This window comes from Leucopleurus acutus (assembly GCF_964270905.1).
Source record: "Leucopleurus acutus genome assembly, chromosome: 14".
In the NCBI taxonomy this organism is placed as follows: Eukaryota; Metazoa; Chordata; class Mammalia; order Artiodactyla; family Delphinidae; genus Leucopleurus; species Leucopleurus acutus.
This window is the reverse complement of record NC_139156.1, coordinates 44,818,365-44,831,145: the sequence shown is the minus strand read 5'-3', so window position 1 is coordinate 44,831,145 and position 12,781 is coordinate 44,818,365. Positions and strand designations below refer to the sequence as shown.

Here is a 12,781-nt window from a genome sequence, read left to right as displayed (position 1 = left end):
CTGAAAAACTGTGACCACCCTCAGCTGTTACTGAATTCAGCTCTAGAAAAATCCAAGTTTTCCAAGTAGCCCTCTTTGGAGACTGGAGCATCAAAGAACTGAGTCACTTAGTCACACATTTTAAATCTCTGTAACATTTTCCTCATTCATCCCAGGACTGTCAACACAGCTGTTATGCAACGTAGGTGTAGACAGCTTTCTAAATGGAATGGTAAGTCCATTGGTTTTGGTTTAATAGACACAGTATTAGATGTTTTCCACTTTTGACTACTGTACTCAATAAATCATCTCCTCTGGAGGAAATATAAAGGAATAAAAAAGAAGAGGGAGAAGAGAAAAGGCATCAATCTTGACCGATAATGATCCCAGGAGCTTCTCTCCCAGGGAGGAGTTTGGGAGGAGCGTGTGAAGGCAAATGTCAGAGGTGGACACAATTAACCTGTCTTGAGATCTATATGCCAACATTCCTAACACGGAGCTGTGCCCCAGGGAACACACCCCCAAGAAGAGAGGAAGGTGAGGGAGCAGCGGAAAATCTGACGCTGAAGGAAGTGGCTCCTGGTACCGTGGAGGCAGATGCTGGCAAACAAATACTGTGCACGACCTGGTCCCCAGCCAATTTCTTAAGCTTCACCAGATCCTATAACCAGAGCAATGTGGCTTAAGCCTCATTTGGCTGATTTTAAATCCAGACATACACACAAACTATTAGATGACATTGCCCTGGTATTTTTATGGCTTCGTAAATCCATTCTTTGTCTAATGCCTTAGACACCTTGGACAACTGTTTGGGTGGCTGGGAGGAGGGGGAAGCAAGGAATCCCCTACACAAGGCAGCGCTGGTATGAAAACTAGATCTGATTCCACGGCCTGTGCTCTTTCTACCCAGTGCACTGCTTGGGAAATGGCAGAGACTTAAGGCCTTCCATCATCCGACCCTTGCTTCTCTCCTTGGTCTAATTTGCCATAAATCTATACTTGCCTTCCTGGTCTCCAGCCACACGGAATTCCTCACCTTTCATGGACGCACATCAGTGCTCAAGTCAGTGTCTTTGCACTTGCTGTTCCTTCTGTCTGGAACACTTCTCTGTTTAGAATAGCTTTGGCCCTTTTGGCTGCCTGCCACATTTCTGAATAAAGGCCAGCCACTTCTGAAAAATTCTCTTCAGCTCTCTTTTCTATCTCCAGGCTTTTCATAGCTCCCTTTTCGATCGTATATCTCTGAGTCTCTGTTTACCTGGCTGCCTACCTCACCTTTCAGCTTTATATCTCCATAGTCAGGAGTATTCTTGGGCTCTGGTGGCATTTGACAAAGACTGTTTAATGCATGAAGGAAGTAACGAATGGATAAATCCAAGGAAAGCTCTCAGCGAAAGTCCCCAGAGCTTTGGGAGGAGGTGAACTATAATCATTATACATCACACACAACATTGCATATCGTGCTGAATAAACCATGACTGAGTCAGGTCTCCCTGAATCAGACTACATGCTCCTTTCTGAGAAGGCAGAATTCTCAGTTTGGGTTATAAATTAAGCACCAGAAATAATCAGCATTGCAGATATCAGCTGGTGTAGTTGATCATCTCACATATCCAAGGAGGGAGTTTAACTCCTAATTCAACTCCTGGCTGCTAGCATGTGACTTCGAGCAAGTATCTGTTGTTCTTTAATCTTCCCACTCATACGAGAGGGATAAAGACTTTGATCTTTAACTTAAGGACTAATGAGGTTGAGAGTGTGAGTGCTCTGAGCATCTTGGGGGAAAATGCTTGCCACAGGACTATGAACATGCACTTTCATCTCCTGTGGGGTGTGTAGGGTGGCTGAAGTTGTCTCCATTCTTCTCTACCATCTAAAGCAGATAATCTGGATTCCAAATGTCACTACATGGAGGGTTGCAGTTAGACGCTATTTCTGGCTAAGGAAGATAGAATTGGCATTTCTAGAATAGTTTTCACTAGATTGGGGTACAAACTAAGGCCAACACAGCTTTATAGGATTAAATTTGGAGCACTCATCCTGCAAGCTGTGGGAAAGTCTATCTTCCCCATCTGGCATCTCCCTCCCATGATAAATGTGAGAAATCCTTTCTCAGCCCTGGAAGATCAGCCCTGGTGATTATTGTCATCCAGAGGCTCCACTGCTGCAGACACTAAGTTCTGTCAAGGTTCCTCATGCTGAAGGGTGGAAAAAGCCCTGAACTCAGTTATGGGTGGTCCACCCCAAGACACCTGGGCCATGGGTGCTGTGGCTTTTGCCTTAGTCACATGCAGTGCCTGGAATGAGCCTTTCCCACAGAAAAGCTCATGACATCTAGATGGCAGCTCGTCTCAATTAAATAAAGTCACTACAAGTAAATCAAGATGGGATCCTAAGATATTGTTCAAGTAACCTAAAGGAAGGCAAGAAGAGAGAAACAAAGGAATAAGAAATAGAGGAAAACAACAAAATGATAACTTAGGTCCTGCCACAACAATAATTGCCTTAAGTGTGAATGATCTAAATGCCAATCAAAAGAGAGAAATTGACAGAGTGGATTTAACAATAGGGTCCAAAATACACTATGTACAAGACATATACAAATATAAACATCAAATACAATGACCTAGGTAGGTTGAAGTAAAAAAATGGATAAAGATATGCCACGAAAACATTAATTAAAACAGAAGTCAGGAGTGGCTACATTAATAGCACATAAAGTAGACTTCAGAGGAAAGAAGAGAGACAAAAAGGGACATCACATAACAATTAAAAAAGTATACCACGATGAAGGCATAATGATCTTAAATGTGATTGCACCAAACAATAGAGCCTCAAATACATGAAGCAAAAACTGATAGAGCTGAAAGGTGAATAGGCAAGTCCACAATTACAGTTGGAGACTTCAACACCTCACTCTCAGCAATTGATAGAACTACAAGAGAGAAAATCAGCAGGCATGTAAGAACTGCACAACTACTGTCAACAAACAGGATTTGACTGACATAAGTATTCTACTTAATAACAGCCAAATACACATCATTTTCAAGCACCCATGGAACATTCACCAAGATAGAACCATATGCTGAGTCATAAACAAACCTCAATAAATTTAAAAGAATTGGAATCATACCAAGTATGTTTTCTGACCATAATGGAAATCAAACTAGAAATCAATAACAGAAAGACAACAGGAAAATCTCCAACTTAGAAGTTAACACAGGACTTCCCTGGTGGCTCAGTGGTTAATGCAGGGGACACAGGTTTGATCCCTGGTCCGGGAAGGTCCCACAAGCTGCAACGAAACTAAGCCTATGTGCCACAACTACTGAGTCTGTGCTCTAGAGTCCACGAGCCACAACTACTGAGCCTGTGTGCCACAACTACTGAAGCTCACATGCCCTAGAGCCTGTGCTCCACAACAAGAGAAGCCACCGCAATGAGAAGTCCATGCACCACAACGAAGAGTAATCCCTGCTCGCCACAACTAGAGAAAGCCCATGTGCAGCAACAGACTCAACACAGCCAAAAATAAAATTAATTAATTAATTAATTAAATTTGTTTTTCTTTTTTTAAAAAAAAGAAGTTAACACAGTTGTAAATAACCCATGGGGCAAAGAGAAATCTCAAAAGAAGTAAAAAGTATATAGAGCTGAATCAAAATGAAAATATAACACATTAAACTATGTGGGCTGCGGTTAATGCAGTGCTTAGAGAGAAACTTGTCCTAAATTCTTAGTTTAGAAAAGAGAAAAGTTCTCAAATCAATAACTTAAGCTTCTACTTCAAGTAACTGGAAAAAAAAAAAAAAAAAAGAGCAAAATAAGCCCAAAAACAAGCAGAAGAAAGAAAATAAAGAAGAGCAGAAATTTACAAAGTTCAAAATAGGAAAATAAATTAAAGAAAATCAATAAACAAACAACTGGTTCTTCAAAAAAATAATAAAATTGATAGAACTCTTGCAAGGCTAACAAGAAAAAAGAGAGAAAACACACCTCATCAATATCAGTTATGAAACAGAGCATGTCACTACAGATTCTGAAGCCATTAAAAGGATAAGAGGGAAGTACTTTGAGCAATTTTACTCTCATAAATTCAATAACTTAGAAGAAATGGGTCCAGGTTAAGAAATGGGTCCAGTCCTCAAAAACCACAAGCTAGAAAAACTTAATGAGGATAAAATATTCAACCCGAATAACCCTATAACTTGTGGAATAAATTGAATTCATAAATTAAAAGCTCCTAAAAAACCAAAGACAGTACAAAAAAATTAGGAAACTACAAACTAATATCTCATGAATTTTGATGCAAAAATCCTCAACAAAGTAGGAGGGAGGTGCAAGAGGGAGGGGATGTGGGGTATATGTATACATATAGCTGATTCACTTTGTTATACAGCAGAAACTAACACACCATTGTAAAGCAATTATACTCCAATAAAGATGTTTAAAAAATAAAATAAAATGCTCATAACTGAAAAATAAATATTAGTAAAGCAAATCCAGTAACGCACAAAATGAGTTATAAACCACCACTAAGTGGGATTTATTTCAGGTGTGCAAGGCTGGTTTAACATTTAAAAGTCATCAGTGTAATACGCCACATCAGCGGCTGAAGAAGAAAATCCACATGAGCATATCAATTGGTGAAAAAAATAACTGGCCAGAAAAAAAAAAGGAAAGAAAACTTCTGTTTCACCGAAAAACAAGTATGGGTTGTGCTGGCCTTGTCCAACTGTGGCAAAGGTCAAGATGAACAGTCTTTGGTTCCCTGTCCTTGGAGAAACAGGAAGTCTGGAATGGAGCGGAGATATGCAGAAGGGCGGAGATAGAGTATTTGCATTATGGGCTCAGGAAGGCTAAATCATTTGCTAAATGCCATCTAGCCAGTAATGGAGAATAAGAGTTTTTGATATAGCAAATCCAGAGATCTCCGCACTGGGGTACCCTGGAACTGAACTCCGGATCAAATTATTTCATAAAATTACATACACACACACACACACACACACACACACACACACGTGTGTATGTCATAGAGATGAAAAATACGTCTCAAGACAAGAAGATAGTGAACACAGCAACTAGAAATCCTTGAAATAATATGAAGTGGTGACTCTTATTCTTACAGTATTTGGCATCACAGAACTCTTTCATATGCCTAGTTTTACAATGATGGAATCGAAGCTCTGAAGATTGTCTTGCCAGAAGTCACACAGCTACTTACAGGCACAGAGAAAACTAGATCTAGTGACTGGAAGGAAAATTGTTTTTTACTCTGCAGCTCACTAAAATGTTAATTATGAATGCACTATATGTATTAATTATATAAGAGAACCCCATGTACTTTTAAAAATGTTAATGCTGTGTCAAAATCCAGCCTCACTGTATCATTCGTTGGAATTGTAAAAGGGGCTTGTACTGTAAACTGTCTCAAATTCTTTAAAATTATGTAAGAACTGCTTTATAAACACATAGGATTACATCTCACGTATATGATCTCTGATATGAGCATTTCAGCAAATATGGTAAATATTCATAAATATTTAATAATAAAATCTGGGGGGCTTCCCTGGTGGTGCAGTGGTTGAGAGTCCGCCTGCCGATGCAGGGGACACAGGTTCGTGCCCCGGTCCGGGAAGATCCCACATGCCGCGGAGCGGCTAGGCCCGTGAGCCATGGCCGCTGAGCCTGCGTGTCTGGAGCCTGTGCTCCACAACGGGAGAGGCCACAACAGTGAGAGGCCCGCGTACCAGAAAAAAAAAAAAAAAAAAATCTGGGTATTTTCAGAGGGTATGAAAGGGATTCGTATGGTGGGATTGCCTATATTATTTTAAAAAGTTGTTCATAAAAATGGGAACAACATCTTAGTTTTCCTTCAATACATTTCCTCAAAACAAACAGCTGTTCAGAATCCTTCCATGAACTATTCTTTTCACAAGGATTTTGAGCATCTGGAGAGGAAAGCAGTTTTTAAATCTTATCTCATCAACATTAATGATTTTTCTCAGGGCACAGCACTGGGCCCTTTCTATATTTTTCTTTCTTTTTTTTTTAATCTTCACAACACTCTTCCAAGGTAAGTATTACTAATAGTAATATTATTCCAATTTTACAGGCAGGTGAACTCACTGGCTCACCCAGCATCACAGGGGGCTGGTGGGAAAGCTGCGACTGGATCCAGAAACCCATGCCCTTTCTCATTCCTATGGTTCCTCCCCTCTACCCTCCCCATCCACCCCTAGCATCGGAGGTCCGTGTGACATTACCTTCCAGGATACTACAGGGGGAAAATTTGAAGGGACTGTTCTTCAGGAGGAGGGGGAGACCAGGGCGGTATGTAGACTTCACGTTCTTGGGCTGATGTAAATGCCCGGTATTTTGTAGAAGGAGCCAGGATGGTGATGACTAACCATTACCTGGGTGCACAGCTGAAATTGTGCCCACTGCCATGCAGATCCACCACACACAGCCAGCCAGACACCCCCAAACTTCCACCCTAAAAGGAATGGCTGCTTTGACAGGAGGGATGATCCCAGTTGCACCTGGTTTTTGGATCAGTCCACAATTGACATTCATTCTTTTGCTTCATATTTTTCCAAACTTAGGGAGGAACTAGAACTAGACCTAAGAGGAACAATAAATGATTAAAGGGAAAATTAAAATTCACCCTTTTAAAGTATACAATTGAATGATTTTTAGTATATTCACAAGGTTGTGCAACCATCACCACTATCTAATTCCAGGACATTGCCTCACCTCAAAAGAAACTCTATCCCCATTAACAGTCACTCGCCACCCCCACCCTCAAACACCTCCGCCCTTGGCAAGGGTGATCTATTTTCTGGCTCTACGGATTTGCCTATTCTGGACACTTCATGTAAAGGGAATCATACATATGTGGTCTTCTATGTCTGGCTTCTTTCACTTAGCATGTTTTCAAGGTTATCCATATTGTAGCATGTTTCAGTATTTCATTTTTATTGCCAAGTAATATTCCATTTTTGTATATACCACATTTTTTATCCATTCGTCAGTTGATGGGCACTTGGGTTGTTTCCACTTTCTGGCTGTTATGAATAATGTCACTATGAACATTCAAGGACAAGTCTTTGTGTGCACATATGTTTTAAATTTTCTTGGGCATATACTCAGGAGTGGAATTACTGGGTCAAATGGTAATTCTCTTTTTAACTTTTTCAGAAATTGCTAAACTGTTTTCCAAAGTGACTGCACCATTTTACATTCCTACCAACAATGTAGAAAAGTTCCAATTTCTCTACATCCTTGTCAACTCTTGTTATTATCTGGTTTTTTTTATTACAGTTGTCCTAGTGGGTATAAAGTGGTTTTGATCTGCATTTCCCTAAAGATGTTGAGCATCCTTTCAAGTACTCATTGGCAATTTGCTTATCTTCTTTGGAGAAATGTCTATTTAAATCCTTTGCCCATTTTTTAAATTGGGTTATATGTCTGGATACTAGATCCTTATCTGATATAAGATTTATAGATATTTTAGATACTTTCTCCCACATTAGCTGTCTTCTCACTTTCTTAATAGTGTCCTTTGATGTACAAGTTTTTCATTTCATTGAAGGCTGATTTAACAACTTTTTTATTTTCTTGCATGTGCTTTTGGTATCGTATCCAAAAATTCATTGACAAATCCAAAGTTACTCAGATTTACCCTATGTTTCCTTCTAAGAATTTTATAGTTTTAGCTCTTACATTTGTATCTTTGATCTATTTTGAGTCAATTTTTCTATGGAGTATGAGGGTAGGGGTCCAACTTCATTCTTTTGCGTTAGGGTATCCAGTGGTCCCAGCACCCTTTGTTGAGGAGGTTATGCTTTCCCCCACTGAATGGTCTTGACACCCATCTATTGATCATAAATGTAAGGATTTACTTATGGAACCCTTTCATGAGGGAACTTGCCTCTGCTTTTACTTTCCAACTAAGTATGTGACTATCCAGTGATAAGAATGGATGTGAAAATGTGTGGTAACCTTATAGTGCTGTGCACATCAGAGGGTGATGACGTTGATGATGAAGACTGGTCAGGTAGAAAATAGAGAGGTCTGGTTTGCCCCCTGCCTCATGGCCGAACAAGTTGGATCTGTGCTCTCAATTTATGATTTTCACATTCTGGGTGCAAAATGCGTGTGACCAATGTCTGCATGAACTGAAATAGGACATCAGGGAAGAAGGATGCCTAGAACAGGCAATGTTCTTTGGGGCAGAGGGAGCATAGGACAATGATAAAATAATAAGAAAGGCTGGAGATTTGCTTCCCTGCACACCTGCAGGAAGGAACGAAACATTCACTGCAGCCCCTAAGGGCCTGCGACCCCTTCACCGCAGCTTCCTCTGCAGTGTGCAGTGAGGCCACATGTCAGAAGGAAAGGGATGTGGAAGCATTTCTTTGTCACAGGACGATGCAGGGCACCCGACTCAGGGTACAGAGGAAGGGAAGTGGGGGCAGGCAGTGCCTCATCCCTCCTAGCCAGGTTGTCTTAGGGGACTGAACGCTGCTCAGCCCCCCTAAGGGGTTGGTTGACTTCGCGAGCCTTGGGTTCACCAAAAGCTTTCTTGACCTCGGTATTTCCTGGAATAAAGCCCTTTCTTTGGGGTGATTACCCATGATGGAACCCAAATGTAGCATTTTCTACTAAGTGATTTGGTGCTGAAATTATAAACTTAAATTATAATTGAAAAATATTTTCAAGAGGAAATCTGGAAGTTGTCAGGGGCGTGTCACTGCAATCACAACACTCACAGCTGGCTCATTTAAAAAATGGAGCCAGAAGACTTCTTAAAACAATGACCAAAAGTAAAATGTCCGGGGGGCTTGGCGCAGTAATAGCCAGCAGCTTCAGAGAACAGAGAGGCTTACTTTCTCTTGCTGGCCACTGTTGGTGCACCGGAACTGGGCTAGTAATGTCCCTTGTGTCGGCACTGGGGACGAAGGCACCAATAGGATGTACAATGGGATGCATATTGGATGGTATTCTCACCCTGGACCTTACCAGATATAGTCCAAAGTAAAGCACTGCTTTGTGTCTGTGAGTGTGCAGTGCAGTAAAAACAAAACAAACCCCAAATTCATTTTTTTTGGCCTCTGAACCTGAATTAGTGGAGCAATTTCACTACAGAGTAGATGGTCTTTGTTTAGCAAAGTACTTTGGTACAGTACACCGTTGTAACGTGAAAGAGGAGGCTCCCAAGATGTTATTTGGAAAGGGACAATGGAAGATATAGTTAAAAGACATTGTCTAGAAAATCAAAGGGAATGCAGGGGTGGGGAAGGCCACAGAGAAGAGGACACATCTTAGAGGAGGGGAGAAAAAAAGCGGGGGGGGGGGAGGGAGGGACAGCCACATGGCCCACTTAGAAGAGAGATGTGCAGTGACAAATTCCCAGAGGCACAGGGTGGCTGACTACTTTGAAACACAGGGCTAGCATACATTAGTTTTATTTTTTTTTATTACATGCTACTGACATTTCACCTCCCCCTACCCTCTCAAACCTTTAAGGATCAGCTAAACTCCTACATCCTTTTGAGGTGGTGGTCTGGAAACACGATATTAGCAGCAAAGGAAAAGAGGTTTCCACCTCCTTTTCAGGGCCATGATCCCAGAAAGTAGTATCTAAAGAAGAGGTCAGAGGTCCTGAAGAGCCCTGCAGTTACCAGAAGCAAAGAGAGCTGAGGGAGTGCCTAGAGGAGCCAGGGCTGGTGGGAGGAGCTGGGGCTGGTGGGAGGGGCCGGGCTGGTGGGAGGGGCAACTGCCAAGTTACTGCAGGAAGGAACGAAACATTCAGGAGCACTTTCAGAACCAATCCTATTTGTCTCATCACAGAAGGAAGTGGGTGGTGCAGGGGAGAGCTACATAGGTATCCTCTCCTTAATGTCATTAAAGCAATGAAAATAGAGAATTGATTCAAAGTAAGAGCAGAAAGCTGGGAAAATTGGTGCTAGTTTTATGGTTGAAAGGCTACAAGTAGTGCTGGATGTTGCTTGGACTTCAGAGGCAGCACAAATAGAATGGGAACCCTACTTCTGTCACCTGTGAGCTGGGTAATCTTGAACGGAACAGAGCCTCACGGGACTCCAAACTAAGAAATGGAAGTAAGAATAATGATCTTGCTGGGAATCATGCCCCCTTTATCCCTCTTCTCCTCACCACTCCCAGAGGAAGAAGCCAATTTCCCCCTTCACCATGGCCACCCAAGGCATTAAGACAGCCCGGGGATCTGAATTAAGGAGACCCTATCGAAAGGAGCTCCAGCTCCCTCTGCAGTCCTTTCTTCCTACACCTGTGCTCTCCCAAGGGCCCCCAGCTTCTCTCTCCGCTTGTGGCTGCTAGGGAGCCCCTTTCCATGCTGCGTGGACCAACTCCCCTCTCACTCTCCAGCATCATGCAAGCCGGCAGCTCTAGGGCAGTATCTCAGAAGTGGGTTTGTGGTGGATTCCAACACAAACTGAGCAGCCCTTTATTTTTTTAGCAACATGTTTGGAAATGTAGAAAGTGGATGGGTGGGGAGAGGTACAAAGAACCCACCCTGTATGAATCAGATACAGCAGGAGACAATGATTATGTCCCGAAATGGGTAAAAGGAAGTTCTGGGACATACCCTGCGCTCTCAGCATTCCCTGATTTCTTTAGGATGCCAGGATTGTTGTACAAACTTATTCCCCAGTGGAAGAGGCTTTCTAAGTCAGAGAGCAGAAGCACCACACGCCTGGGCTGGGGAAGCCCTCATGGCAAAGATACAGTTTCTCTGACCAATACACTTTGCAGAACCCAAAGGTTACCTTGACAGCTTACCATTGAAAGTCTTCCTTGGTGCTCATTTCACAGCTCAGTGATGACTATCTTTGTTAGCTGGTGTCTTGACTTTCTCAGTCCAAACTTGCCTGTCCCCTACCCTCTTCTGCCACGCCAGGCATCTAAGCCCTCTCAAGCTTCTTAAAAGGGTTACAGGCTGGGCTTCCCTGGTGGCACAGTGGTTGAGAGTCTGCCTGCCGATGCAGGGGACACGGGTTCGTGCCCTGGTCCGGGAAGATCCCACATGCCGTGGAACAGCTGGGCCTGTGAGCCATGGCCGCTGAGCCTGCGCATCTGGAGCCTGTGCTCCGCAACAGGAGAGGCCACAACAGTGAGAGGCCCGCGTACCGCAAAAACAAAAAAGGGTCACAGGCTGTAATGCAGCTACCTGGGGTGCCCTACCTGCCTGGAAGATGCAGTCCTGTCCTTCATTTGCTCTGCTTTATTTTCTTCTGTCCTTCCTCCAGATTTTGAGCTCCTCAAGGACAGTCACTTGCTGGAGGTACCTGGGCATAAAAACATTTTGTTGAATGAGTGATCCTTTGCTGTTGGTTGTTGTACATGTACGCACACACACGCATTAGTCAGTGTTTATTGACTTCACCATGTGCCAGGCATTTTGCTGAGCATTTTATATGCATTTTCTCATTTCATCCTAAAAACACATTGTCCCAATTTAAAATCAAGAAACAAAGTAATTGACCTAAAGTCAGACGACTTGTAAGTAGCAGAGTCACGACTCTGACCAGATTCATCCACTTGCCCTCCAGAGTTGTTTGAAGGTAGAAAACTTCAGAAATCATTCTAAGCGAATTGGAGAGATGAAATCCAGTGAGCTGTGCAGTTCAGGGAATGTGCATGGGCTTATTCACTGTGTGACTTTGAACCTGAGCCTCAGTGTCTTCTATCTATAAAATGGGGATAAGGGTTTTGAACAACAGGCTTTTGTACGAATTAAATAGGCTAATGTTAATGGGTCTTACCAAACCTCCTGATCAGGGCTAGCACTAGGGTGAAGCCAGCCGGCCACCCACCAAGGGCCCAACTTTGAAAGAAGGTGGTCTCTCTCAGGAGCCGACCTCCACCCAGCATGACCTTGACCTTGAGCACCTGTGTATGCCTCACCCTAGTCCTGCTCCTGGCCCTCAGGAGGTGAGGAAGCATTATCAGTGCCTCTCTTTCTTATTTCTCCCTAACGAAGCTGAGTTTTCTCAGGCACCAGGGTGAAACTGTTCTATCTGTAGGAGGAGCTATTTCTTCCAATCATCTCTCTTTCCTGGTAGTCATACATACCTCAGTACTACTACTGTATTTATTAGGAAATCCCCCTGACCCCAGAACTACCTTCATATCTTCAATGCAGTTTCCACACACGGGGGGAGTGGTTTACAGTGGGTCTAGTTTTCTATGGTAGCTCAAAGGGTGCCCTTGTGCAGATGTGGTCCCAGGCACAGTCTCTCCAGAAATCACGCTTTTCTTTCCATTTCTATAACCTTCGCGGCTTACCCCAGACATAGGGATCTTACCAAGGCTTCAGCAGAAACTCTGCCCTGGGCTGTGGATGCCGTGCTTCTGCCCTCAGCCCTGTGCCAGGCCTGAGGCTTTTGACTCCTCTTTAACTGTTGGACATGCAGGTAGCTCTGGGGCCACGTCGGAACGTCAGCCAGGCCCTGGTTGCTATAAAGTTGCTGAATGACGTCTGGGTTCTCTGGGAATCATTGCCATGCGGAGCTGTAAGGGAAAGGCCGCTGGCTGCCGGGTGGAGGAGATAGGGCAGGCGGTGCGCCACGTGCCCCCAGGACTGGGAGCCGCTGCAGGAATGGGGGCTCAGTGCCGGGTGGAGGAGGGGCTCCTGTCCCCTCGTTGAGAGCTCTGTGCGTTCATAAAGTAAATGAAGATAGGCCTCGGGGAGCTTAAAAAAATATTCAATCTTTTTATTTTGTTAGCATTCACTCAATATTTTCATCCTCCCCCT

The 12,781-nt window shown here is 43.2% G+C and overlaps 1 protein-coding gene across 3 annotated transcripts in view; it reads right to left on the bottom strand.

The window, feature by feature from the left end:
- Window positions 1–2,955: 2,955 nt before the first annotated feature.
- Window positions 2,956–12,781, bottom strand: part of LOC309971598 (uncharacterized protein) — a 380,232-nt gene continuing 370,406 nt past the window's right edge. For all 3 annotated transcript variants that reach the window (XR_014326743.1, XR_014326744.1, XR_014326745.1), the window contains 4 exons: window positions 12,333–12,537; window positions 11,510–11,714; window positions 11,209–11,312; window positions 2,956–6,606 (listed from right to left, as the gene is read on the bottom strand). The gene's annotated coding sequence lies outside the window, so the exon portion shown is untranslated. The remainder of the gene's footprint in view (window positions 6,607–11,208; window positions 11,313–11,509; window positions 11,715–12,332; window positions 12,538–12,781) is intronic.